Here is a 19,054-nt window from a genome sequence, read left to right as displayed (position 1 = left end):
GGATGGAAGATGCCTTAGAGGACTGGGAGGGGGAGGATGAGGGGGGACTCGAGGGACGGTGGGGGGGGAGTTGAGGGAGGGAGGGAGGGAATACGGGGATATGCGTATAAAAACAGATGATTGAACTTGGTGTACCCCCCTAAAAAATAATAAATAAATAAAAATTTTAAAAAAATAGAAAATATGTGTAACATACATAACAAAGGATTAAGATAAAGTATATTTATCTTAGAATAAAAAAGGCATATAAAAAAGGATTAATAGTCAAAATATACAAAGAAAGCTAAAAATCAATAAAAGACAAACGACCCAATGGAAATGTGTGCAATGTTATAAAAGACAATTTACAGAAAAATTACAAATGGAAATATATGCAAAAATATTCAACCCCACCAATAAATATTTATAAAATATTGTTTTAGTCTGATTGGAAAAATTAATATATCAAATAGAAAATATAATAAAAGAGAAAAATATACAAGTTCAAGTGTTCTGTATTGGTTGAGATTATGGGCCAGGAATAAATACTCTTACTCTACTAGTGGGAATATGAATGAATACGAGAAATTTTGAGGGTAGTATGTCTACACTGATCAAGTTTTTTAACTGACTGTGGAATTTTCCATGTATTTCTTCTAGAGATACACTTTCAAGTGTATACATGGAGGCACATTAAAAAAATATTCATTGCAATATATGTAATAGAATATAATAGAATATATTGCAATAGAATATATGTAATAGAAAAAAAGGAAACCAACTATTTGCTCCTTTTTCGTAATACTGACATCATGAAATATGATGGAAGCACTGTGAAGCTATTTACAAGAGTGACATCGACACATATATCCTTACTTGGAAACATCTCTATGCTATGTTAGGAGAAAAAAAATGAAGTCATGGAACAATATGAGTCTTGTTCTATTCATATGGAGAAAACTAAAACTATATGTAAATCTATGTAGATATATAGAATACTATCTGGTAAGCTATAAGTTAATGTTTAACAGTGGTTCAACAGCAGGGTAGGGAATTAATTAGACTTGATTAGAGGAAAGCTGATGGGTGAAGGAGCACTTTTGCTTTTTACTCCCTACATTTCTACATTATTTGAATGCTTAGTGGCCTGTATTTATGTGTTAACTTGAGTAATTCTCTTCAAATATTTCTGAAGATTTGTTCATTTTTTGAAATCTAGATACATTAGGTACTGAAACTTAAGAATCTTGGCAATCATCAATGCCTTGTAAAGAATTATGTCAACACTCATAGAGGAGCTTTAATGCTAAACAGCTGTGAAACTTTGGGAGGAACTTAAATTTAATAAATCTTTACTGAACAAGGCTCACATCAGAACAGTCCAACATGGAGCCTGGTCAAATGGCATTAAAGAGGTCCAAGAGAAGTGCTACGAGAAGAACCCAATAACTTGGTAGAATGGAAGGAGGAAGGTAGTAACCCATAATCTCTCTATAAAATCACGTATTGTCCAGAGCAGCTTTGAAAACTTTTTTCTTGAACAGAACACTTCTGTATCCTTAAAATGCAATCTTATGAAAATCTCACTATTTAAAATTGATAAAAGCAGAATTTCTCTGGCCAAAGGATGTCAAGGGCCAGAGCCCCACCCCACTCCACGCCATGGTCAGGACTGCCACCTTCCCCAGGGGCACCTGAGGCTCTGCAGAACATTCCTTGGAAACCTCTAGTCTAGATCACTGTTAAAGCCTTTTTAATCTCTAAAAGTACATCTTTTTTATTTGCTAAATGTATTTTATGTGAGCCAACCACATGAAAGCTCCAGTGAGTATACTGTGATGTGTGGTAGAATTTGACTGAGGGATATAAGGAAGGAGAAGCCAAAGGGAGTAGTGTTTATTGCACTATTAACATGTGCTAGGCATTGTGTAAGGCATTTCAGTACCTCATTTTGTTTACTCCTTGCAACCACCCTGTATCTTAGCCATATACAGATGGGGAAACCAGGAGAAAAGGAACCTGCCATAGGTCACACAGTAAGTACTGAGCTGGAATTCTAACCAGATTTGCCTACTTGTAAGGTCACACTGGGTAGGCCAGGAGCATAGTGTCCTACTAGGGGAAAGAGGACCCAACAAACGATAGTGATTGTGGTGGCTTCAGGGATGGAGAGGATACCAGAAGAGAGGAGGCGGGAGGACTTCTTTCAACAACAGCTCCTCACAATTCCAAGTTCTGCCTGGGATTGTTCCTTCTAACAATCTATTTGGAGAGCTAAGACTATCTATGATATGCGAAACAATTTCAGGAAAACATGAGGCAGCAATGGTATTAGCTATTCAACCACATGGTATATTCTAGAATTTGGGGAGCTTTAAGTTATTTTTCCAGGAGTGATGATAAATGTGTATAAATGCTCCTGTTTCACCCTCTCCAGAGCTGGCAGAGCTAGCGTTGCATCATATAATCAAGGCATCATGACGTGTATCCAGCACCGACGAGCATGATACCCTTACACGCAAGCATGCTAAGATGATCCCAGAAAGCCACCAATTGGACCTAAATGTCTACCTTAAGAGGTAGGGCTTTTCTGCATGCTAGACACCTGCCTCCTTGTTGTCCCTACTTGAGACTTACCATTGTAATTGTAATTTACATTATTTTCCAGGTAATCAATTCACAGGACAATTAAACAAGAGCTAAGTTATCTTGGAAAAGAGCCCCCAAATCTCCCCTGCACAGCAAGCTTACAAGAAGATCATCCTTTGTGGAATGCAAACAAAATGGCCTCCACCACTCATTACTGTTCACAAGAGTTCTTATAAATCCAGACATGTTTATGCTCTGTTGAATCTACTTATGCCACGTGAACTGGGTATCTGCCCACAAGTTACTCAGAAGTAACCTGGGGGACAGCACTACCTTCCAGGGCCTATCAAATATGACAGGGAGCACTGTCTTCTGAGCTACAAGGTGAGGCAAGATTTACACTGAATTCAGCCAAAATAACCAATGACTGCTGCTTATGCTAAGCCAGGATGCACATTTTTCTGAGTTATCACATTATCCAAATTTAAAGAGAATGAAATATTGGCACATTCCCAATCCAAACCATTCTTCCAGCTGCTGTTTGTATAAAAGGAAATTTTAAATAATAATGAAGAGGAATTCACCATGGCATTAAACATAATTTCAACTTTAATGTTATCATCTAATATGAAGACCAAGTGTAATTTCATGGAAGGAACAGCAGATGTAGAAAGTTGGCATGATTTTTTATTCAAAAAAGCAGATAGGAACTGAATCTATTCAAGAATCCCCATGGCTAGTATGACCTGATATATAGTTGATCTTCAATAAGCATTGATCATATAAATAAAAAAGACTTAGCTATGAGACTTTTTGCAACTAGTATAATACCCACTTTTGTTTGAAGACAAACTTTGATTTTTCTGTCAAGGTTTAAAATTTCAGACACTGTTGTCCATTGTGATAGAATGGCCACCATAGACTAAATTTATGTTTCCTTTTCCTCTCTAGTGAAAGAAGTTTATAATGGTCAAACATCCTAGTTTCCCTTGTTTATGACCAGAGTCCTGATGTAATTATTAATAGTGACCTTTCAAAAATGTCCCAGTTTAGGAAACCAGTTAAAACTATATAGTAATCTAGAAAGGTGACAAAAGAGCCCAAATAAATAAAGGAGTAGCTGTGAATGCCTTGAGATCACTCTGAAATGTTTAGGATAAAACACCTTTGAGTTTCCAAGATATCCTCTGTCAGAAGAGAGGTTGGGAAAGTTTTCTTAGAATGAGGGAAATCAAACTCTTTGAGCCCGAAGGAGAGAGCGGAGAGAGTTTTGGGTCTGTAAATGGACCAGACCAGACCAACCTGGCAATCCTCAGGCCTACCGATGTCCTGAGAGGTGCCTGTGTGGGAGCCAAGCTTAGTGTCTTCTGATCTGCTTTATTTGTCTCTTTTGTGTCTTCTGGACAAGAGATTGTTCAAAAACAAAGAAAGAATGGTGGCTTTAATTTAATATCAAGCTTGCAGAGGAACTCACCTAAGACAGACAAAATAAATAAGGCCAAAAAGGACAACAAGCAGTTTTAGGTAACATTGAGAAGAATGTTTTGAAGGCACACGGAATGTCCACACCTGCAGTTGTTCAAGACCCAGAGTGATTTACAGTCAAATGGGCTCATGATCTACTTGGGTCCCAAAGTCAGACGATGCCTAGGACCTTCCAGCTCTAACCAGCTCACTATATGTTAACTCTGGGCTTGAGAACAAAAAATCCACAGGGCATTCTTCTCTGTGTCCAGAAGGAAACCTAAGCTGATGAAAAAATATTGATGCTTTGAATTTTCAGGATGTGGCTAATAAAACTTAGAATTGTCTTGAGCACCATCTGAAACTGAGAAGATTTTTCTACACAGAGGTATTTTCAGAATGGCTGCCAGAAAAACTAAGACTCTGGAAACTGAAAGCCAAAACTAACAGTGCCATTGAGAAAAAGTACCTCTCTTTTTTCACCACTTTTTATTCCAAAGAGACCTCTTTAGAGACACCATTAAAGTCAATGAAGCAAAGTATTGAGAATGGATAAAAACCAAGAGCACTAGAGAATCTACAGGAAAGATGCATGTAAAGAAAGCTGATAAGAACCAAGAAAAATGCAAAGTAAAATTACACAGAAGGACAAAGAACATGCAAAGAACCTAAAAGGTACCCCAAACACGACACGTGCTTTGAAAAGACTACTGATATCAAACTATGATTTTAGGGGAACACTACTCAAAACAAAAGGATGGCCAAGAAATGGGAATGTGTTTATACTGGAGGAAAATAATGAGTGGGAATCTAAGAATAAGACCCTAAATGTGGAGCTAATTTTCCTTTTGCCTTTTAAGTACACAGCCAGTGTTTATATAGCCCAATGTTTATATTTACAGATATGTGAAGTGGAGGTGGCATATCTGATCACCCACATAAGCAGTCGTAGATCTGGTTAGTACACATACTGAATTCTCTGATCACTAACTCAACAGCTCCACAAGATGGCACGTGGGAATTTTCCACTGCTTATAGACTGGGCCAGCCCTTCATCTCCATGAGAAGTAAATTCATTTCTTTACAAAGAGCTTGGGGCTTCAAAGGGAAAACTACAGACTGAATCTCATCTCTCACCTCAGTGCAGGTTGAAAAGCGTTAGTTGCTGCCCATTATAAAGTACTTCTGTTGTTGGCTATTTGGTGGCGAGGTGTCATTTTTAAAAACTGGTTTCACTGATAATTATGGAGCCTAAGGTTTATGCTCTAACTTCTCTGAGATTTGGTTAGCAGTTTCCCAAGTTTGAAACAGAAGTAGGTTCTTTACAAAACCATATTCTCAAGTCCTTACTCACTGTATCAAGTTCTGATTTTGGAAATCAAAAACTCAGTGAGGACATCATGATTGATCTGAGTGAAATGGATCCCTTTGAGAATTGTTTTGAGTTAACATTTAATATAAAATGAATCATTTCATTAATAGCCAGGCAAAAGAGCTTGTCGAATTTCACTCTACTCACCACCCCACCCAATCCTATGAACTGACTGGGTTATTAAATACAGTTGCGAAATATATTTGCAAGAACTAAACAAACTTAAGCACATAAAGGACATGCTAAGCATCCGGTCAGGTATAAAAAAGTAACCCTTGTTTTATAGAACAGAAGACAAAAAGAATAACTGTGAACTACTCCAAGTAAACAGGATGTGCCGTCAAAATACATTTAAAATCAAACACAGGGATCTGGCAATCTGAATCAGGAAAGAAAACAAGGAAAACTTCCCTCAGCCAGTACTCAAGAAGAGTGCCAGCCCTAGTGGATGCAGGTCAAGGAAGGCTGATACGGGGGGTGTGGGGGAGTGTGCCTCACTGGTGCACAGATCTTCATTTCTATCCCTCACTTGGTTAAGGCTCTGCTCTGTGACATGGGCAAGACACTCATTCACCCACCATTATGTGTACTGACTCACACACTGCACCAGGTCCCTGGCACACTGCATTCAATGTCTTTTTTGCCCATACACTGAAGAACAATAAATACCTTGATTTAGCAAAAGAGGTGGAAAGAATGTTTAATGAGATGAAATGACCCAATTCTAGTTTATGTTTGATTACTTACTAAACATGACTACGGCAAGCTAGATGCTTGATTTTCTCATTTGTAAAAAATGGTTTTTAAACAACTGTTCCATGTGTGGCCAAATATAAGCACATATAAAATTATAAAATGATAAATATTAGACAAGTTGCTGATCCAAAGAGAGGTTTGGGGCTCTTAAATCCCAGCATAACAGATGTCAGAGAAAGTTTCGTTATAGAAACAGATGGTTGGTAATTCCATCCTCCCCTCTGCTCTGCTGCCCACAAAATGGACACTTGTAATACCTCCACCCCCTCACAGTGCAAGCCATGCTTGCTTGTATCATATAAGACCCTGAGTCTGGAGCTGGGGTAGCAGGTCCCTACATGTGGGGAAGGCTGATCTGGGAGAACGAAGCCAACACTCTGCTTCTCTAGCAGAGACAAGAGACAGAGAATTCTGAGGGAACGTGAACTAGTTCTGGAGACTCCTCAAGGCTTGTTTCTCACGTATTCCTTCAGTTCGAATACATTCCTTTTTTTGTGTATGCTAATTTGGATTGGTTTCTGTCAACAATGCAACAGCTGACCCATAGAAAAAGGCAGAGACTCACTCACACATCCTTCACTCCTCCATCAATGCTGGCTTTACGTATGCTTGCGGCTGGGAAAGTGGCCAGAACTCTTTCCTAAGGGAGATTCAAAGATATAGTCTCTGGATTTGGTGGAGAAGGGATGAGTGCTGATTTGTTGACTGGGTAGTGGTGGCAAGAGGGGAACGAGCCAGGGGTCCTCTGCCCTAGGTCTGAGCTCAGGCACCCAAAGCTATGCTACCCTGACCTTTAAGCCACAATTAAGGTATTAGAGGCATAAACAGGATATTAATCCTGGCACTGCAACCAACTAAGTTTTTTACTTTGGGCCATTCAAACAGCCTTTCCAGGGTTGGTTTTCATTTATAAAATAAGGGTCTCACATTGCAAAGTGCTGCAATTGTTGAAGCTCCATGAAAATTTACGTTACATTTAACAAAAAAAGTAACTATGAGAAATGACGTGAAGAGTAGATGGGGAAAGATTTAGATGCAAATAGTTGATTGAAACTATGTTTGTCTTCAATAATAATACTTATAACAATAACTAAATCATGCAGCGTTACTATATGACAAGCACTGTTCTAAAGGCATTATATTTGTTAACTCATTTACTCCTCACATCACCTCTATGCGATAGATACTCTTATTATCCCCATTTTACAGTTGAAAAAAAGAAGGCACAAAGAAGTCAAGTAATCTGGCTAAAGCTACACAACTAGCATCTCTGAAATAGGAACCTAACTCATGCAATTAGTGTTCAAAATCCAAGCTCTTAATAACTACGTTATGTATCTATTGTTAAGTACACCTACTTCTCTACCTGGCACAAAGTATAGAATTCAACAAGTGCTTTTTAAATGTTAGCACATGAATAAAGTGACCTTTGTAAAGGCATTGATAACAACCAAGTGATACTTTTTTTTTCAAAGTCACGGAGGCAGTCTTGGAGGTACCTGTCCAAGGGACAAGACATCCTTTCTTGGGGATATTTTGCAGCCATACTCCTAAAAGCACACTCCTTTTCATCAAGCTTTGCCTAGAATTCCTGGAGCGTTATATGCAAGGGCTAAGTTTTGTTAAAGGTAGGACAATCTTTGTGTAATTGCCTTAGAAACAGAACTCTATTCAGCAGACTGATTTTTAGCAAGTAGTCATATTCCTCATATCAATGGGTGAAATCATAGGAAATAAAATACTAGAGGCAAAGAAGAGCAGAGAAGAATATTGTCACCCCAAATTTTCATTTTTTTTTCTTCCCCACTTGTTAAACAAAAGTGTTTCCTCTCTCATCAGATACCTACCTAAAAACAGACCTTTAAATCACAGTTTTCTTAGCACCCAGAGTGTTGGCAGGAATGGCTTCTGTAACTAGAGTCTATAATTCGGATAATGTGCTTATAATAAGATTTATTAAATAATGTGTATTAAATAAATTGGAATTTAGATCAGAGTAAATTTTTGATGAATAACCTCACTATCCCTTTCAATGAGAATCAGATTTTCCTACATCAACTTTACTGTAAAGATTATGTTGCTAGAATCAAATTCAGTAGTTTAATATAACCACTCCCTCATTGCAATGCTGAGATCAAGTTTATTAATACTGCCAGCAAAACTTACCTAAGAAATGGAAAAGACCATTGTAATTATTATCTACTATGTGGTTTTACAAAACAGCCTGCACTATTATTGTCTAATGGCTTCAAGGATCTAAGGAACAAAATGGCTTAAAGGTTAATTCAAATTCAAATCATGACAACAGCCAAGGTTTGGAAAATTTGGATTAAAGGACTACCAATAGCTCTCATGTGCTCAGAACAATAGCTGTGGAAAAAAACTATTAGATCACTGCATCTACCAATCCCCTTGCCAGTTCTAGAGTAGCAATTAGAGCCTCCCTTGCTCTGTGTTGCTTTGCTGGTGCAGAGGGACAGCTTTAACTCCTTGTGGTGTAGCCAGGTCGGCTGTGGATCTCAAACAAGACATTCTAGGACTTTTATTTTGCTGATCTTTCCCCCTTGTGGAAATGAAGCCACAGGAGCAACCTTACCAAGTGCTGAGAAGACAGAAACACTTCACACAGGGGACAGTTTGCGAAGCTCAGCCCACAGAAAAGCCCCGCCTCCATGAGTCCAGACATCTCTCCCTCCCGCAGCATCAGGACACAGGTGCATGTCCTCGCTTGTCAGATGACTTTTTAATTATTGCATAAGCTGTGAGACTATTATGGATATAACACTCTCTAGATGGAAATACAGCTTTTTTTAGAGGTTGGACTGGAGGTTTGAAGAAGCCCCTTATTGTGAAGATAATCCTAATGTAAAAAAGAGCTTGTGCAAGCCAGAAAATGGGAGTTTGGAATGATTAAAAGGATTTACCCTCACTCCTGCCCAAAAACCTAACTAATAGAAGCTGAATTGAAAAGGTGACTCCTTCCTGCCCCTTCTGACAGTTTGCACAGATAGGACTGATCCAGAGATGCTAGACTGGAATCCGTTTTTGCTCTTGGGCCCCAAATTAGTTGCCTTTAGAAGCATTCCATTTCAAATACTATAGCCGACACCTCTTTGGAATTTATTTTGAACTTGTAGATAGCCTACATTTTTTAAAACAATATATTTGAATATTTCTTTAGTCCAGAATAGACTATAAACTCCTTGGCGGGTAGGCCACTCTTTCCCTTATAGAGCCACACACTTTATGAAACTGTGCCCCTACCTAGTACTGTAGCCAGCCTCGCAGGTGGCCCCCAAAGATCCCTGCCTGCTGGTATTCACACACTGGAATGGTTTTCTCCCACACTACTCTCAAGTTGGTTTGCGTGAACAACAGAATACGGCAGGAGTAATAGGATGTCACTTGTAAGATTAGGTGATAAAAGACTGTGACTTCCTCTTTTAGTCTCAGTCTCATTTCTCTCCCTCCCTCCCTCTCTCTGTCTCATCACTCACTCTGGGGGAAAGCAGCATCCTGTGTCTGAGCAGCCTTGAAGAGAGGTTCCCGTGACCCTGCTGCCAAACTACCAACAGCCAGCGAGGAACTGAGGCTCGCCAACCACCACTGAGTGATCTTAGAAGCAGACTCACTAACCCCAGTCGGGCTTTGACACGACTGCAGTGCCAGCCAACCGCCTGGCAGCATCCTCCTGAAAGACACAGAGCCAGAACCACCCACTTGAGCTGTGCCTGGATTCCAAAATAAATTGCTACATTTCATGGTAACTTTGCAACTCAGCAACAGATAACTAGTATAACCACAGAGCCTGTACCCCTTCTCATAGCGTTGACAGATGTTCTACAAAGCTCTTTTGACTTCAGACATGGGGAGACAACAGGGGACATAAGTACGTGATGAAGAGTCCAATTAAGTCACAAATTTTTCTCAGTGGCCCTGATTTAAACATTTTGCTTCTGCTACCCATGGATCAAAATCATCTTCTTTGCCTCCTGGGGAAGACTACATGGTCCTTTTCTAGGCTGACAACTTCTAATTTCAGTTGAAGCTGAGCTGTGCGCATCTAGTTTGCTTTAAGCTGGTTCTCCTCCTGCCCAAGTTGCATGAGATGTCCTCACTGCATGTCCACTTATTCATTCATTCAACAAATATTAATGAGCATCGCCATTCTAGGTCAGGGGGCTACAGCAGTGAACAAAACTGATAAGGTCCTGGCCTCAGGAGTTTACATCAGCATACGCTCCAGACAAATTTTATTTGCCAAGCGACAGAACTGTCTTGACCTCTTCTGCTAGCTTCCTGGGCTGTGAATCGCCACACTAAGCTCTTGCTTTTAATGACCCAGCACTAGACAGCCTTTACAATGGAAGCCTGAAAGACATACTTCTGCTATAAGAGGCTACATCTTACAGAAGAAGTATGACGTTGTCATCTTCGCAGCTCTTAACAATTACTGGTAGTCATTTAGCCCATAATCAAGACAACTGCATAAAGCACAATTATGGACACATTCAGTGGAGATAGGAATTTACCACACACACTCTGCTTCCATCCCTCTAATGTGTATGTTCCATGCTGTTGGTGAACAGAGTTCCTCATACCGCAGTTTTAATAAATCATATTTTGTCAACTGATAGACATTCTGATATGACATTTCCTGCTTAATATCCAACTGGAACTAGACCATGCACATCAGTAGGATACAACCTATTCACTTAAATAAAAATTGGATAGTAAATAGTGTCTAAAATGCATATATAATCATATTTCCAAGCCTCAGATGCTATTTCCACCCACTTTGGCTCATCTTTATTCTAGCACAAATACTAAGTTGGAGGAAAATTCATATCTCCTAGGTCGCTGCAGCCAGAAAATAAATATGTTGTCAAAACAATTATCACAAAACAGTATTTTCTGACTCTGCCCCCATCAGCCTCCGTTCCTCCCACAAAATATGAAAATTCTCAAGAAATGCTTCCTCTGTGTTCCACAAGCCAGTCTTCATGGTGGCCTCTGGCTGGTGCTCCTTTTCTCCTGTCCTAGATACAGAGTGATGTTTATCTCGAAAAGCAGCGGCCAACCCATTGCCCCCTAAGGGTACAGTGCTCCCTACTTAGAGTGCAAACTCTGAGACATGGCCACCAACTCCTGAAGCTGCTAGGGCCCCTTCTGGCGAAGCTGCTGAAACTCTTACATAGGAACCAAGGATTAATCTGGGTATTAGGGATTAATTCAAGGGGGTGGCTACAGTACCACCCCTTTTCTCTACTTTCTTTCTGGCAATGAAACTTTGCTCAATAGACTTGTGAACACAGCACATCTCTACCTCCTCTTTGCAAATTTTTCAGACACATTCACATGTACCTGAATGCTGGGTGAACTTGGCTTAAGTTAAGGCCCCTGATTTAAGAGTATCGCAGGAAAACTAGTTTGGGAGCCAGATTAATCAACCTACTTCCAAAACAACAGTTATTTGTGGAAATCAAAGTTGGAAAAATTATACAGACCAAAAATTGAATTCATTCATTCATTCATTCCATTTGAATTTACCCACAAAAATCTATTTTCTGCCTTCAATGCTTTCATTTCAGTCATTAAATTTCCAGTCAGAACCAATGAGGTTTATCACTTTATTCAGTGGATTAGTTTTTACAAAGCCTTTGAAATACATGATGACAAGTTCAGCCCATTATAAAGAGGAAAGAGTAAAAGATCTGGTTTAGTGAAACTGAAATTTTTTAGTTGCTAGGAATGAAACTATTTAGCTGGTATTATGTTTAGCTTGATTTTAAAACAAAAAAAAGTAGGCCCTTTTGTAGAGTAAAGAGGGTTTTTAACTAAAGAATTAAAATTTAGAACTTAAGCTGCATTCATAACTTTTTCTTTTATCCTGCTCATTCATTACTTTGGTTTGTTCTATTTATTTCCTTAAGGTTACATTTTATAAGACAAATTCGTTTTTCAAAAACAGTAACTCTTGAATTAGATATTCTTGAAGATGAGTTCATTAAGATAATTAGTTAAAGTGTATAACCCAGAGCTATGAAAAAGAAAATTCTGGGAATAACTTCAAAATGGAGATGAACATGGTATTTCAACTAGCCTAAAAAAAATAAAAATAAAAATCACAGCTATATAGCGGTACTATGTTATACCACAAATGGAAGAGACAGTTCTGCATTTTCCTTTCCAGTTGCTCATCAAAGGACTATCTGTAACCTGCACGCTACACTGACTTAAAGTTTGACTTTTTAAAAATTAGTCGTCCTTTTGGAGGAAAGCAAACAAACAAACAAACTAGTCCTTACAGACCTGGAACGTTTTCTGACTGATGAACATACACATTCAGTTTAGATAATGAAATAAATATATCTAGAAGTATCAAAAAATATAAATAATAGAATTATTTATTCAGATATTGATATTGTATCTCCCATGGGAGCATCTGGAATGGTACATACCTAGATGCCAGGGATGCCCATGCAGGCTGTTCTCTTTGCCACAAGCAATGGCTGGTTAGTGTCCTTTTTCATTAATGGAAGGTGACAGTCACCTTTAGAATGCAGTGAGTGAGTATGGCTTTAAGCCTGACTCGCTTTAAGGAGAGAGGGCCACCATGCCAGGATGGACCATGGTAAGAGGAGAGCAATATTCAAAGGCAGCAAATATCTTCTCCAGAACTTGGGACTTGGTGGAGGGCTGTTCTGTAAATACAGATCCACATGTTGCTTTTGAGAACACTTCCATTTTTATATTACAGTCCATCTATGAGCTATGGGTTCAGAATACAGCCCAATGGTTCACTAGTCTTGTTTCTATGCCACCAAACAGAAAGGAAAAAATGGAGCCATTAAATGCTTGTGGAAAGAAAAAAGAAAAAATGTACCAGCATGCTCTATGTAAATATAAGTAGCAGGATATCAGAGCAGAGACAGTATTAGATTATTTCAGTTGTATCCAGGCACTAATGAAAGCCAATTTGCAATTAGGTGATTAACATAAGAGCCAGTGGAAACAAGCAATGTGTTCTCATTCCAAACATCTTCTCTACAAATTGCTGTTAAAAGCCTCTTCATGCCTTTTCTCTTTGTCTCTTGACTGCATGGTGATGATATAAGGTAATTGCGAAGTATCTGTAGAATGCTGCGTGTTGTTTCATGCAAGCCATTTAGTAACTATGTCAGGTAACCACACAGGAAACCCTTTTAATTACAAGATACAACAGCTTGCAATACCTGACTGCAGTCTTTCTGGTTAATCTTGAACTAAAGGTTCATTCCTAAATCTCCCTTTTGTCCCAGGTTGTGCTCTGCCAGCTGCCAAGGCTGCACTGACCCTCGCTGAGTGGTGCTGCAGGTTAAGGCACGCAGGGATGCCCCCTCATCTCTCTGTGCTGGTACCAAGGGCTTGGCTGCACCTTGGATCCACCTGGTTCTGGTTAGTGACGCCCGGAAATTCCCATGAATCTCTATAAGGAAAGTGAAAATATTGATGACTCAACCCCCACTGAGGAATAAACTAAATAGAGCTCACTTAACAGCTAACTTAAGCAAATACATGCATACATACATATAATCACTGTAAGTGATAAACAGCTTGGAATTACTTCCTTTTCGCATTTTTTCTAATTTTTCCTCATCAGAGAAAGGTGACTCGCTTAGCTGTGTGTGGCTAAAAGTAATATACCTGCTGCATTTAGCATGTGCCACTAAGAATAACAGAGCAGCTATGGTTTACTTGTGTCTCCTTTTGGTTCATCATCTTGGTGACATGTTATCTGCTGCTATTTCCCTGTTTTTGTGATGTTTCACTTCCTACCTTAGTATGTGTCAGAGTTGCTGTTTCCTTTAGCAAGGTTGACTTGCTCATTTGCAGCACATATTCAGTATCTTGGATGGTAATGGCTCAAAATTCAACTTCTAAATACATGTAATGAATTGTATTTATAGCTCTAGCTATTGCTCTTCCTAATTTCTATGGAACAGATACTACAACTTAGAGACACAGACTCTTTTCCCAGGCCCTCTAAAAAAAGTACCTGCTTCTGTGAATGATTCCCCTCTCAGGCGCTCTGACTTTTGACAGTGTGAGAAGAACTGACTCTCAGGCTGGATGCTACTGTAAAGCAGAAACTAGATCCTATCGTGCAGAAATAGATCCCCTTACTGAGTGCTTTCTCCAGCTACAGCCACTGGAGGCCTGGTGCTTAACTATTCCATGATCACATACATGTGGTCTATCACTTTTCTATCTAAAAAAGACTTCGATCTTCAAAATTTTTTTCCATGGGGTTTGGGGGTATGAGTAGTGGCAGAAAGTTTAAGTGGAACTTTTAGATCAACATTAGAGAAGTTTTAATTTATCTGAAAATGGCATTCTAAAAGTTTATCAGGTTAAAACATTTCACATTGGAGAGGAAGACCAATTCGGTTTTTCTGGACTCCCCAAAGTTTCAATACTTCTTGTTTTTACAAGTGTTGATTGGTAACACTATCCTGCCTTAGGGTCCTGAGTTAAAAAGACATCCCAACATGCCTGTCCTGACCCACATCAGCTTTAGAACCAACTCCTTCAAATGGGGCCCTTCTCCAAACTTTCTGTCTTGGTCAGTACTATCCAGCTGCCTCCAAAATACCAGGCATCAAACTAGAGAATGTTTTTTAACTCCTATTCATGGGACCCCACACACATTATCAGGCAGCAAAATCCTGTATTGCTAGAAACATAAAGACAGGAAAGATATATTCAATTTTTCAAATGCTTAGTGTACATTGTGTATTTACCCATAAAACCACATGGATTTCTTTGTTTGGCTGGAATTATTTTACATCAGTATGGTAACTTATTATCTCAGGATTATGAAAACATTCCACTGGCTTTTTGATGGCATCAGAAGAATTTCTGAAACATGAATATAGATCAGACTTAAATTTTAAATGCTCTTCATGTGATTGACCTTCGATACGGGCACTGCGACAAAGACCAACAACTGAAAGCAGTAAAATATTTTTAAACATCTGCTCACTTGTTCAAGCTTGGTGCTTATCGCAACTGGGACAGTACTGGGATTTTGAGCCCTTGGTGATTATGGACTGTTAGTTACAATCTGGATGTGTTACAGTGGGAAAAATAATGATATCAGATAGAACACATTGCTCTTTGTTAAGTTTGTGTCATAAACCAAATCTTTCAAATCATCGAATCACAGTTGGTAGAAGGGTTGGGAAGCACCAGTATAGCCCCAATATAGCCAACCCCCAAAAGTGCTCTTACCCCATCCCTTCTATCCCATTCCAACTGCAATTGCTCTAGTTTACTTTAGTTGTGGTTTTTTGGTTTGATTTGGTTTGGTTTGGTTTGGTTTGGCTGCACCTCATGGCTTGCAGGATCTTAGTTCCTTGACCAGGGACTGAAACTGCACCCTCAGCAGTGAAAGCCCCGTGTCCTAACCAAACACAGAGTCCTAACCAGTAGACCACCAGGGAATTCCCTACTTGGGTTCAAACAGGCTGGGACTGGAGACCCTTTGCTGCAGTGCTGCAATGCTTACAACTGGACACACCTCTCCTCAAGCAACAAAATACAAAGAAACTGTATAGGACTAAAAAGAACTGTGTGCATGCCCAGGGGCACATTCTGGGCCCAAAACATACAAAAGACAAAACAACAAACAAACAAAAAACCCAACTGCCATTTCTGCAGAGCTTGGAGCAAAATCTGGGTGTTGGGAGCAAAAGCAGGGTACTACACATGCCCCCACACTCACCACCACAAAGGGGTGGGCAAACCATCTAAGCCACCCCTCCAGCCCAACCCCTGGACACACACCCCACCCTCACCCCATGTAAAGAACAAGCTTGCCCCGCCTCAGCAAGCCGGCCAGCAAGGTATGTTGTTTGTCCTCGCTCCTCTCCTGCTGCAGCAGGGGCCCCAATAAAGCCTTGCCTGAATTTCTTGCCTGGCCTGCAGTCAATTTCTATTGATTGAGAAAGGCCAAAAACCCTGGGCAGTATCAGGGCTGTTATAAGACTTCTAACTAGGCTTCCATCCTTTTGCTTCTCTTGATTATATACATTGCTACTCAGTTAATCCTGATCAATAAAAAAAAAAAAATTAATATCTCTATTAACATCCTAAGTACAAAACCCCTTACCCTGGCATGTCAACGCTCTGAAATATAACTGCAACCTGCATGCTAAGCCTTAACTCTCATTACTGCCTGAAAAAAAATGCTTGCGTCAAGTCAGGATGTACTACTTCTAACGATGAATCACAGCAGTTACAATGAAGTTCTGGGTTGCTGACTCCATAGGTTCAGATCCCGACTCTGCTGCGTATCAGGTCTGTGACTTTAAGCAAGCTCTTTAACCTCTCTACAACTTCATCTCCTCAGTGGCAAAAATGAGATAACTCAAAAAAGCCAGGTATCATCATTACTATTACTCAAAGTGCCCTTCAGTTTCTTGCCTCTCAAATTTGCTCATTTTCTTTCTCTGGGTTACACACCCTCTGCTCTTTTTTCAGTCTCTCTAGAGCAAAGGCTCAAGTGCTATATCATACTGAAAAAGTCGTATGAGAATCACTTGAAAACTTGGAAATACAAATTTTCACACCCCCACCCAAGACCTACTGAATCAAAAATGTTGAGTGTGGGGCCCAGCAATGCATTGTAACAGGTCCTCCAGGTAATCCTGATGCACACGCAATTCTGAGAACCAAGATCCATCTCAAATGCTACCACCTGTTTTTTCCTTCTCTCTCCTAGGGTACCTGATCCCTTTCTCCATTCAAGCCCTCAGAACCAGAGTCATTGGTACCATTCCTTAGCATTCATTTTCTTTGCATTGTCTTAAACCATAAGTGTCTATTCACCTTATTTTGCACCCCTGTCCCCCACTTACCCTTGCCAAATTATGAACTTTTTTCAAGAAGGAACTTTGCTTCAAATAGGAAGTAAGGCTTAACAAGTTTCTTTCAAATATTGGTTTGACTACATTCAATCAAATTAGCTTAGTACTCAAGGTATGAGAGATTGAATAAAGAGCTAGAAATACAGGGAAAACTTTCTTTTTAACATCTATGAAGAAGTTCCATGCTGGAAAATATAGCCACAACATGGATTGAATGTTTCAGGTTCTTACTTAGAAGCAGAGTTTCAACATAGAAGAGTTAAAGTTCCATCCTTTCAATCATCTCTTCATTCCTTGATTCTGTAGTGTAAGCCGTTTTTCTAAACATAACTTTTTAACTGCACAGTGATGGGTGGGGAATACAGTATCGGGGTTGAGGCAAAAATGAATGTGCAAGGCTGTTTCTGTAAAAGTACTTTCTATTTATCTGCCTACAAAAGGTACACACAATGTTATTTGTTTCCCATTTTCCTTAAGTAACTTTGAACTTGGAGATGAAGCCAAGCTTAGCATATTGAATTGCAAATCCAGTAAAAACACAATCTCTATTCTTTCTGAGCACATAGTTTTTGTTATATACAAAAGGAAAGAAAGAGTACTATTTATTAAAACATATTCACTAATTAGTACCAATAAGCAATTTTTTAAAAGAAGAAAGGAACTAGTAGTTACTCAGGCTTTTCCAAATCATGTGTGTAGAGTTGTATATAACATATATGTGTGTGTATATGTATATATAACATATATATATATATTACTGAGATCACTACAAAAAGGAACAAAATCACTTTTGGATTGATTGCATGCCTGATATCCAACTGATAGTTGGGCAGTAGTTAAGCACAAGCCTAATGTTCCAGAAGTTTATAAGTTAGTGTGACTTTCAAATGATGGAAAAAGAATCCATTGTTACTGGTGGAAACAATTTCTTTTGATCTAGCACTTTGGCTATACTATTTACTTTCCTTGAAGGCACCCTTACCTTCTCCACAACTTTAACAAAGTGATACACAGCCTGAACTCATACGTAATCAAAAGCCGTGATATCGCCCTGTTCCGACCATATCTATCAGATTATTGGGGTTTCCCCCCTTTGGCCGCGACTCATGTGCTGCCATTCTATCAGATGTAAGGCACCAGCCTATGCAACAAAATACAGGTAAAGGTGATTAAAAGACTCTCTTGTCCTTTAAACTTTTTCACAACTCCTACTGTCTACTTTCTTCACTCATTATTTTAGAAAAAAACAATAGTCATCGGAATGACAGGATGCTCAAGAGGGGTTGTCTAGCAGATAAAGTCCAAGCAGTACAACTTCCAACAGGTACTTTTATTCTTCCCTGTTTCCCTCAGTTTAAAGATTACTTCTAGAAGGATCTAGAGAGAGAGAGTTCTTGGCAAAATTCTGAAAGACACCTAAAAGGTTTTGGGAAAATTCTACTTGCTGTGGCTGGTTGTGGAACGAGATGATAGCAGAGATTTCAGTGACGCACTACACGTGAGTCACAGGGTGAGTAATCAGCGCACAAACCTCTATTCACCTGCTAGTAAAAGCCAAACAAAAGAAATGATTCTAGAATCCTTGCTTTCATGATAGGGAGAGTCAGGTTTCAGAAGAAAAGTGGGGGGGAGGGGAGGAGAGGAAGGGGTCGTAAAAATAAAAAGAAGAGCTTTATTTTGGAAAAGAGTACTAGATAAAATGCAAGCTTTGTTGCAGAGAACTAAGAAGAAATACAGATTATAAAAGCAGCAGGGATGAATCTTGAAAACATTACAGTAAGCGAAAAAAGCCAGACACAAATATTGTAGGATTTCACTATGAGGGACCTAACATTGGCTTATCCATAAAGACAGAAAGCAGATACATGTTACCAGGACCTGGGAGGAGAGGAGAATGATAAGTTATTGTTTAATGGGCACAGAGTTTGTTTGGTATGATGAAAAAGTTCTGAGAATGGATAGTGGTGATGGTAGCACAATATTG

Source organism: Hippopotamus amphibius, chromosome 1, assembly GCF_030028045.1.
Source record: "Hippopotamus amphibius kiboko isolate mHipAmp2 chromosome 1, mHipAmp2.hap2, whole genome shotgun sequence".
NCBI lineage: Eukaryota > Metazoa > Chordata > Mammalia > Artiodactyla > Hippopotamidae > Hippopotamus > Hippopotamus amphibius.
Note: the sequence above shows the minus strand (reverse complement) of the source record.